Source organism: Thermobia domestica, chromosome 16 (assembly GCF_964235325.1).
Source record: "Thermobia domestica chromosome 16, izTheDome1.hap1.1, whole genome shotgun sequence".
Lineage (NCBI taxonomy): Eukaryota > Metazoa > Arthropoda > Insecta > Zygentoma > Lepismatidae > Thermobia > Thermobia domestica.
In genome coordinates this window covers 29,966,586-29,976,324 of record NC_137469.1, presented here as the reverse complement: position 1 = coordinate 29,976,324, position 9,739 = coordinate 29,966,586, and the positions used below count along the sequence as shown (strand labels likewise).

At 37.4% G+C, this 9,739-nt stretch overlaps 1 protein-coding gene across 1 annotated transcript in view; it reads left to right on the top strand.

Moving 5' to 3' along the window:
* The first annotated feature begins 6,177 nt into the window (after positions 1-6,177).
* LOC145672963 (protein rolling stone-like) overlaps positions 6,178-9,739 on the top strand; it is a 119,368-nt gene continuing 115,806 nt past the window's right edge. The window contains exon 1 of the mRNA XM_081742226.1: positions 6,178-6,630. The gene's annotated coding sequence lies outside the window, so the exon portion shown is untranslated. The remainder of the gene's footprint in view (positions 6,631-9,739) is intronic.

Here is a 9,739-nt window from a genome sequence, read left to right as displayed (position 1 = left end):
AACTTCTTAATCAATTTTTTAATGTTATTTTTCTACAAATTTAGAATTAGGTTTGTTGTCAATTCTTGCTACAAAGAAAATGTGTACCGGTATTTTCGTGTTATTTTGACTGGGGAAAAAAATTGGATGATCATCACTGATGTGGCTAATTTTTTCCCCGCATAATTTACGCACCCTTGTTTCAAAACAACTTTTTTCGTCAAAAAAAGTGCGAAAATTAAGCGAGTAAATACGGTATTAATTTTATGTATGTTTTAATTTTAGTATCTGAGGGTACAGATCAATGTCAAATTGCCCCTTGTCCAAATACTAACCGAATACACGAGGTCCGGCAGTATCCCTCGAAACTTTTTTGTAAAAAATAAGCCTTAAAATTGAATTGTAATTCCTTTTTAAAAATTGTTTTCAATTTAAACCAATATAAGATTTCCTTTCCAGTTTAGTGGGGAGGAACCCTTGAGTCTCCTCCATGACTATGTCCCTGACATTAATAAACACAGTTGTTGTATGAGGTTAGTACAGAATTGAAGGACTGAAAAGATATTTATTCTGTTATTGATTGGAAAGAATGTGCGAACTTGTATTTGTGATGCTAACCGTTTATTATCAAGTAATGTCAAAATAAGCAGATAATTGTAGTATTGCAGTTATTGTGGTATTATTTGAGCATTTCTTGGACGGAACAGGAATAAAGAAATGTTATTGAATTCCACTTAAGTTTCTTCAGTTTGTACCAAACTGTCATACGGATAAGAAGTAAGTAGTAGCAGATCTTGATCAGTTTTCCAAGATGAAAACTCTTCTTCCAGAGGGCTGAAGAGAGTTCCAGTTTAACAATTTAGACCGTGTTTTACATTACCGGTAATCTTACTTAGCCGTGGCCTGATCATTATTAAAATATCTGAATTAGGTTTTTTTTTTTTTTTTAATTCATTTACCAATACAATCCGAATTCTTTGAATTTTGTTGATTTATTGTCCCGGCGCGAACCTCTGGTCGTGGCGCCCGGGGCATTTACCCCGGTCGCCCCACCCACGCTACGGCTCTGCAGACGATGTATTTTAATTAGATAGTTCTCCAGCATGTAATGCTGCCATCTGTAGAGCAGGGTTAAATGTTCTATTTCCACAATACTGCATTGGGAGAGACTCCAATCTAGTCTCCTCCGAGGTCTTCCGATGTTACTTGTATGGACTATTTTTTTCTAGGATTGAACTAAGGACCTTGTTTATGTCAATAGACCAACTAAAATTCGCAACATGAAACAACGCATTGCAACCGCATTCCGGAATATCAACATGGTCGAGCTTGAAGCTGTTGCTCACTAACATCCACGGGATGTCCGAGACTGAGCCCGCAACGGACGACGGGACATTCCGGGACATCCACATGTGCTCCCGGGACATCCACAGGATTTCCGCGCGAGATCCAGATGTCCGCTAATATCCCGGGATACGGGATATTCAACGGGACCTCGAAGGGATGTCTATTGGTTTTCCCTCGGACCTCCTGTCCCATCTGGGACGTCCCGTGGACATCCTACATGGGAATCCTACAGGACGTCCCATGCAGGACGTCCATGGGATGTCTTCTCATTGTCCCGATAATCCCGGTAACCGAATGGGATGATCGGGATCAAAATGGGACATCCCAGGGACGTAGTGTGCTATGTGGGATGCACACTAATCAGTCTCGCTGTATTGTTGTTCGTGAACATTCTTTAGCTATGTACTCATCTTTGTGAAATTGCTCTGTAGCAAATAATCAGGTTTTATTCAACCCTTTGGTAACAGCAGATTCGTTTTTTCCTTCGTTTCGACAAATTGTTTCCTATTCCGTTTTGTGCTGCCATCGTAAATCCTATCATTTTGCTTTTTACCACCAACTAAGCTTCTGTGGCAGCCCTACAGTACAAATTGTCATGAACTATTGCATATGAAAGTGGCCCAATACTTAACGCTTCTTTCAACTCAAGCAAAAGCGACTCGTGTTTCTATTTGATATTTGGAAGTTAGATGTCCCACAATAGAAGTACAGTATTTCCAAGACGCCAGTGTTTGCAATTTTGTATTTCGCATTACTTTCAAACAATTATTTACTATTTCTTTTGAAATGAAATGTTTCAGTTTAACGTCCCACGTTTTACGTGGACAAATAAAACATAACTTATCCAGATATTTTCCAATTTTGTAGGTCAGGCAATGAACTTTCCAATCCATCCTCATAAAATGAATCATGATTCTAAATTTCGCGACATACTCCATTGGGAACTGCGCAATACACCGGTTAGGAACCACTGTCCTAACTTAGAAGTCAGCATTTTCCCAAATCATTTCGTAAATGAAGCTGGCGTTGATTGTTTGGTTCTATTGTCGACAGTGGCGTGCCGTGACTTTTCTCACAGGGGACTAGGTTCGAAGAGAATGTGTGCTGTAGAGTGGAGGTCCTGAGTAGTATTGTTGACACCAAATAACACAATTTATATGTTTCTGTAAACGCTTCTTCTACCAAGCCTCTTTCTTTCAAGAAATGGATAATTTCAGTCACAGTTTTATTTGAAAAATCTAAGAGTCTGTAAACCTATATTAATTCATTCCGCAAATTGTTAAAATTAAAAATAAAAACTCCCGTAAATTGATTTAAGGGTCAAAAACAAGCGATCAGGAAATCGAGATTTCAAGCACTGAAAATTCTTTAAATCTAACAACTCAAGAAATTGTAACTCACTGAGATCTTGAAATCACAGTATCAATAATGTCATTGGAGATACGCACATATTTAATTTCTGAATCTGTTCAGCCATCTACTTTACGTCTTTTATTAGAAGGTTCCCGTTGTCATCCAATTCTACTTTTCTATAAGTCTTCAAAATCGTTTCTTGCATTTCTAAGTTGAGATACCATCTTTTGTACTTTTTGGATGCAATATTTCACATCCAAGGTTTTACTTTAAAGAATGTTGAATAGTATATCCGTGCGGAGAAATGCAAAATCGAAATCCTTCAATGATAACTCTCACATTTTTTTCTTTTTTTCTTTTTTGTAGTCATGAAAGCTTCGGTGTCGCAATTATCTGAATCTTTCTACAATGTTCTCAGAACACCGTAAGAGTTCTATTTGATTTTCATTTACTGCATTCACAATTTTGGAATTGTAATTTCATCTTATAATGGCAACCGTTGGAAATCACATAGTTACTTCTGATTCAGCGAGCGCGTTACAGCGTTTCGATGAATATGAAAAGAAATTTGGAATGCCACTTATTCTAAAATATATTTTACATTCCTTGATGTGATTGACAGACTGTGGAACAACGAGATTGAGTCTGTGATGATAGCAGTGTATGGTGAGTGCACTCAAACACCTTTTCACAAAAGATTGTAAACCGTTCAAATGTCCAGAAAATGTGGCAGCTCCATCCATAGCCTAGTGCTACAAGCTTTTGCTTACAATTAAAATGAGAGAGAATTTGGAAAGCATGCTCACTTAGAGCAGTCGCAGTGCAATCACTGATTTTTTTAGTAGTAACATCTGCAAAACAAATAAATCTTCCACGAGAATTACCGTCTTTCACGTACCGATTGAATGTCGAGAGATCTTTGCAATGTCCGTAGTTTTGTCCAACATTATTGCTGTAAGAAGTGTATTGTTTATTTCTGACTTAATTTTATCCAGAATTACTCACCAACACATTTAATAATATAATTCTGAATTCTGTTTGACGTTCCTTTAAACACTCCCATGCTGTGAAGATGAAAGTCAACATGGGCGCCCGAACGAGAGGGCAGGGTGGGGCCCGGACCTTCCTCTGGCTCACGAAAATGTATACGTAATATAGCAAACCACGTATATTAAATACCAGAAATACCAGATGCAACATAGCAACCATGAAGATGGGCTCCTCCCTAGAAAATTTTCTTCAGGCGCCCCTGCAAGTCCATTTAGTGTCATACTTAGAAAGTAACCGAATTACTTCAATATAATTTCCCTAATTGACAGAATCTTCCTGTTTGTTATGACTTCTAAATGATAGCTCTTATTTAACCATAAAACAAGAGGAATAAATCAATCGGTTCATTAATTCTCGGTTTGAATCAACTTCTGCATTGCTTGGTCAATTCAAAATCAATTCTGGTTTTCCCGAAATTTTTCTATTTAGTTATTGTGGACAGGTGTGAATAACATTTTTCTTGGCGGAACTTGGGTTTATGAAAATTGTTCATGTCACAAAAGCCATCATTATTCCACACGTCCTTTTCTATGTGGAACAGAATACAAGGCCAGCAATACAGTTTGTTTCTTGCCTTACATGCAGTTAGCTATTTTGAAGAAGCAAAATAATCCGTATTGATATTATGTATATAATCTTTCATTTTTGTCTAAATGGAAATGCTTGGAGTTGTTCTACCACTGGTTATTATTTGTTGCATTTCTTGAAAATTAAGGAATCCAATGGTCCAGAATACAAGACTGAAACAGCCGATCCCCACCCCTACTGTCCCCCATACCAATTGAAGTAATATCACTGCTTGCGCCATCGCTTTGCTGCAAGGGACTCGGTTTCTCAAACGAGTCCCCTTCCATACTTTATTCTTCGAGTCATTTTCAAAATATATTGATAATCTAAAAGTTCACACTTCACTAGATTTCTTAAAGTGTCAAGATTAATACTGTAAATTTAATAGCGTTAAAACTATTAACTGTAAAAAGCAAACGAGCATTAAATTCGCTTACGGCAGAACGCCCGTGCTTAGAGCTTAGACAACATAATATGAGGACTAGCTGGCTGGACCCCGTTCCCTTCCCCGAGAAAAGCCGATTAAAACCCGAGCGTTTCCGATCTCCACTTCGCTATCGCACCCAGCACACGGGCGCTGACTATAGTTGTGTCAGAACAATTGAAATAGTGTTATTTTCCAAAAATAGAGAAATGTTTTCGTTTTCTTTGGTATATATTTATCACAAATACTTTAATTAAAATTCCAGGGGACTAGCCTAGTCCCCTAGTCCCCTTGACGGCACGCCGCTGATTGTCGAGACTCTACTAATAATAAATCTTTCTAAAAGAAGACAGTTAATGAAATGAAAAGAAATCTTTGTGATTTACGTCCCACGATAATGCTGGCTAGGCTAAAAGAGACGGTGATAATGGGAAATGAATGAAAGGGTGGAATGAAGAAAGTGGGAGGAAACGGGAGAATCCCTAGAAAACCCACGCACACGATGTTTGTCCACCACAAAGTTCACTTGGCGCGAGCTGGAAACGAACCAAGGACCCCATACACCAGAGTTGAACGTTTTACCACTGAGCCACCACGACCTCAGGAAGAGAATTAATACCAATAATGAATCAGTGCGGCGAACCGAAGTGTACTTATCAGTTATACCAGCTGGAAGAGGGTATTCTCCCAACAGTGGAATTGGTGCAGTTTTACTATACGGATCCACATATTCTAAAATGTACTGAAAATTTTGGGTAAGTCTTTAATTTGTCCATTTTATGTCGAGTACAGAACCCAACGAACCCCTGCGAGCTTCTAACCATTCCTACTCCTACCCCTACTCCTACTCCTACTACTACTTATACTATGGATCCGTATGCTAAAACTTCACGGTGGAATTTACCGGTACCGGTATATTTATTTACGCTAACGTAGTATACTTCAAATTTCGTTTTTTTTTCCTTCCTTAGAAATGAATGAAAATCGATTACAAAATGCAAAACCATATTTGCTGACTGTGTTTACTCTTTTCATTAATTATTTATTACGTAATTTAAATCATGGGGGAACTTCGCCGAATTTGACGTAGGAGATAAAACTTTTATCAAAATTCACACTGTTTTATCTTCCGCGCCGGAAATTGATACAAAAAAAAAAAAAGTCGCAAGGAAGAAAAGAAAATAGTTGGAAACCCACAACAAACGTAGTCGCACGTTTATTATTATTATTATTATTATTATTATTATTATTATTATTATTATTATTATTATTATTATTATTATTATTATTATTAATGAAGGCAACTCTGCTTTCGTTGTAGGTAACCTGTGATAAGTGCAACAGAGCACGAACAGAAAAAAAAAAAAAGTGTCTTCAGTGGCTTGAAACCACTGTACAGTCAGTATTTGTTAGGTGTTACGTCGAGCTTGAAGTATTTTTCGAGGAAAAAAAAAATACCTGTGGTAAAGCGGTGTGCTTTTCAGTAACGTCACGTGATGTAATAATAAGACCATTTGCAAGACCATCCCGATCGGTGGTGTTCTTTTTTCCCCTTCGTCTGTGTGTTATTGCATTACAACTTGAAACACCGACGAATCATCTCCATTGGTGGTGGTGAAAGTTTCAATGCCAGCTGTCTGTCTTTTAACCAATTGGATAGAAACAAACTACAATACAATGTTTTCAATGGACATTCAGTCTGGGCAAGTCGCACCACTATTTTGTAGCGGGTTTTTTCACAGATTATCGAACTGGGTGGTGTGATACATGCGCGCACGCGCTCTGCCGCATTGTGGAACCCAGAAGAGCAGAAAAAAAAATAGGGGACAGGAATCATAGACAGTTCGGCTGCTGGAAAAGCGGGTTAGTTAACCGGCTACACTACATTCCGACAATTACGACCTTAACCGGTAAGTACTTTAATACGTTACCTATAGCCTGCTTATCTAACAACGTATTTACCTAATATTAAGTAATTTTGTTATTGAATTATTTTATTCTTGTTTTGTTAGGGTAGGTCAGCATTGAAAGCATCAAATTTAGTGACTTTTTTTTTTCTGCAATACATTGCTTTCGATTTTCAGAATGAATGTAATTTTTAAGGGAATAGCAATTTCAGTAAAATTGTTTTGACGAACTGATTAATTTAATGGCTTCGTAAACGGTATAATGTAAAAATATTTATTGATCCAATTGAATAATTATATTTTCAAGGTCTTCCCAATTTTTTTTAATACTTTATTTGAAGCATTTTGCTCGAAATCTAACGTCCCTCCTCAACATCAATGATTTACGAAACGGGTAATCATTAGTCGCCTAGTGCCTAACTAGTAGATTCTCTGCGCGTGGTCCTGGGTTTGATTTCTTTTTATTTTGCTTCGGATACAAACCCGAGTAGTCGTAGTTCGATTCCCACTCGAGATCCCCTTTCATATATATTGTCTCTGTGCTGGAAAGAGACGTGACGGTATACTGAAATAAAACTTTTAAGTGAGCAAAAAGGATTCAAGCCAATTGTACAGTAAATACTTCAATGGGGATCTAACATTGATCTTCCAAACGGGTCTTAAAAGTTCATTAGACAAACACGTCTTACATTAAAACTGTCTACTTGCGCTCGTAGTTTTAGGAAATTTGTACAGGTGCATTGCGAAGTAGAATTCGAAATTTTCTTTATATATATATATAAAGGAAATGTTATTGGTGTGACTAGTAGGATTAAAATGCACACACGGTGACAGTTATTATTATTATTATTATTATTATTATTATTATTATTATTATTATTATTATTATTATTATTATTATTATGATGCAGCATTATGATTAAAACTTATGCTGTCAAAATTCCACATAGGAGATAGTTCTATTTGGCTTTGCGGTGGACAAACACTGTGTGCGTGAGTTTTCTCGGGGTTCTCCCGTTTCCTCCCACTTTCTATAGTCCACCATTTCATTCATCACCACCGTCTCCTTTAGCCCACCACTACCGTCGCCTGCATGACCGTGGGACGTAAAATTTAAAGACTTCATTTTATTTTTTAGGCAGGTCTAATTACATATTTTATCCGTTTTAAGATTTTAATAATTATTCTTGTGCTTTAGATAGATCTAAAGAATATTGATAACTGTTTTAGTATCCCTTTAGCTCGGCTCGCACAGCATGAAGGGCCTTCAGGGCGTAAACAAGAGTTAGCTGGTTCCTAATTAACATGGTAATGAAATTACTGGGATGTTCTCCACCTGTGTCACTATCTATACTAGGATCTAAGGGATTCTAGAAGTCTTGTCGCATCCCGTTTGATTTCCTCTGCGAAAACTAAATTTATCTTAAGGGCCGCGGTGCCTCAGTGGTAAAGCGTTCATCTCTGGTCATGCGGTTGGTTGTTTTTATCCCAGCTCGCGCCAAGTGAGCTTTGTGGTGGACAAACACCGTGTGCGTGGGTTTTCTCGGGGTTCTCCCGTTTCCTCCCACTTTCTTTATTCCACAATATAATTCATTTCTCACCACTGTCTCCTTTAGCCTAGCTACCATAACAGTGGGACGTAAAACTTAGATGTCATTTCATTTTTCAAAGTCAACAAACCAACTTAAGTAGACTTAAAGGAACCAACGATCCCTTTGCCTGAAGCCTGCTTTGCGCCTACGTATTTGTATTAAAATTTTCATTGATGCCTTGCTAGATTTTATCTGACAGACTTCGATGTTATGCATAAATCAGCCACTGGAAATCTGTAAAAATCACATTACACTAGCATGCAGTTCATTTAAAAGAAAACTGAAAATTAGTTTTCTATATAATTAAATTGACTCAAAAAAAAAAAAAAAAAACGTAGGTACTCAAAAGCATGTCAAATCCCGCTGCACAGCTTGGTACCCTCTATCCCACCCCCAATGAGATTCAAGATTTAAATACCACTTAGAATAATGAAAACTTTGCCGACTAGCAGACTTACGAACCAGGGGTAAAAGTGAATCTGAAAGGTAGGTGGATGCTAAGCTATATTCTGAAAGTAGGGGTACGACGCTCTCGCGCGTCCCCCCTCACTTTTACACGTGTTACGAACTAAAAATCGCGCACATTTAGAAAAATATATCAATATGAGTTTACGAATAGGGGTCAAATAAACAGGCGACTTTGTTGTCGAGGAGACAGACAAAAAATAGAATGAATGCTGAAGGTTATAAGCGATGAAAATATGAATGGAAGTGGATTAACCGGAAACTAGGAAATTCCTCCCTAAGAACGGCAAACTGTATCATGTATCAGCGATCTTCCGGGAATGCATGTAAGCGCAATCATTTTTACTCCTCGCGTAGTGGATAAAAAAAAAAAAAAAAAAAAGTATGTATATTTCAAGGTCATAATTATTACAGGTAAATTTCTCTGCTTAATCTTGATCATGCATAATATGTATAATATTTTTCTCATTCTTTATTGCTTGTAATAAAAACTAGTTTTCCATAAGCTTCCATATAATTAAGTTTTGTTCAGTTGAGCAATCCAGGGACCACTACCGTACATGACTGCAGATTTGTTTCTTTACAGAAATTTATCTACTGCCTTAGAAAATTTTTATTAGCATTAATAGGCTAATCACCTTGAATTATCATGCTGACATAGGTTTAAAAACAGCACGAAGACTACAATTTTTCCCCTTGATTGAAAGGGGGCACGGTGGCCCAGTGGTAGAGCGGTTACCTCTGGTGCTTGGGGTTCCTGACTCTCTGGTTCGATTCCTGCCAAATCAGTTTGTGGTTCACGACATAGTGTCCGTGGATTTACCCCTGGTCCTCCCGTTTTCTCCCACTTTCTCATTCCACCAATTATTTCATTATCCACTTGTTTTAATCGCTTCCCTTAGACTAACTGGCATAATCGTGGGACGTTAAACTGAAATATTTTATTTGTAAAAGATTAAAAAATAAAAAAAAATGTTTATGGTGGTCACTGTGTAGCTCGAATGGGTGCAATGTGTTGCCCAACAGGATAATCGCTTATACAATGCTAATTTTTA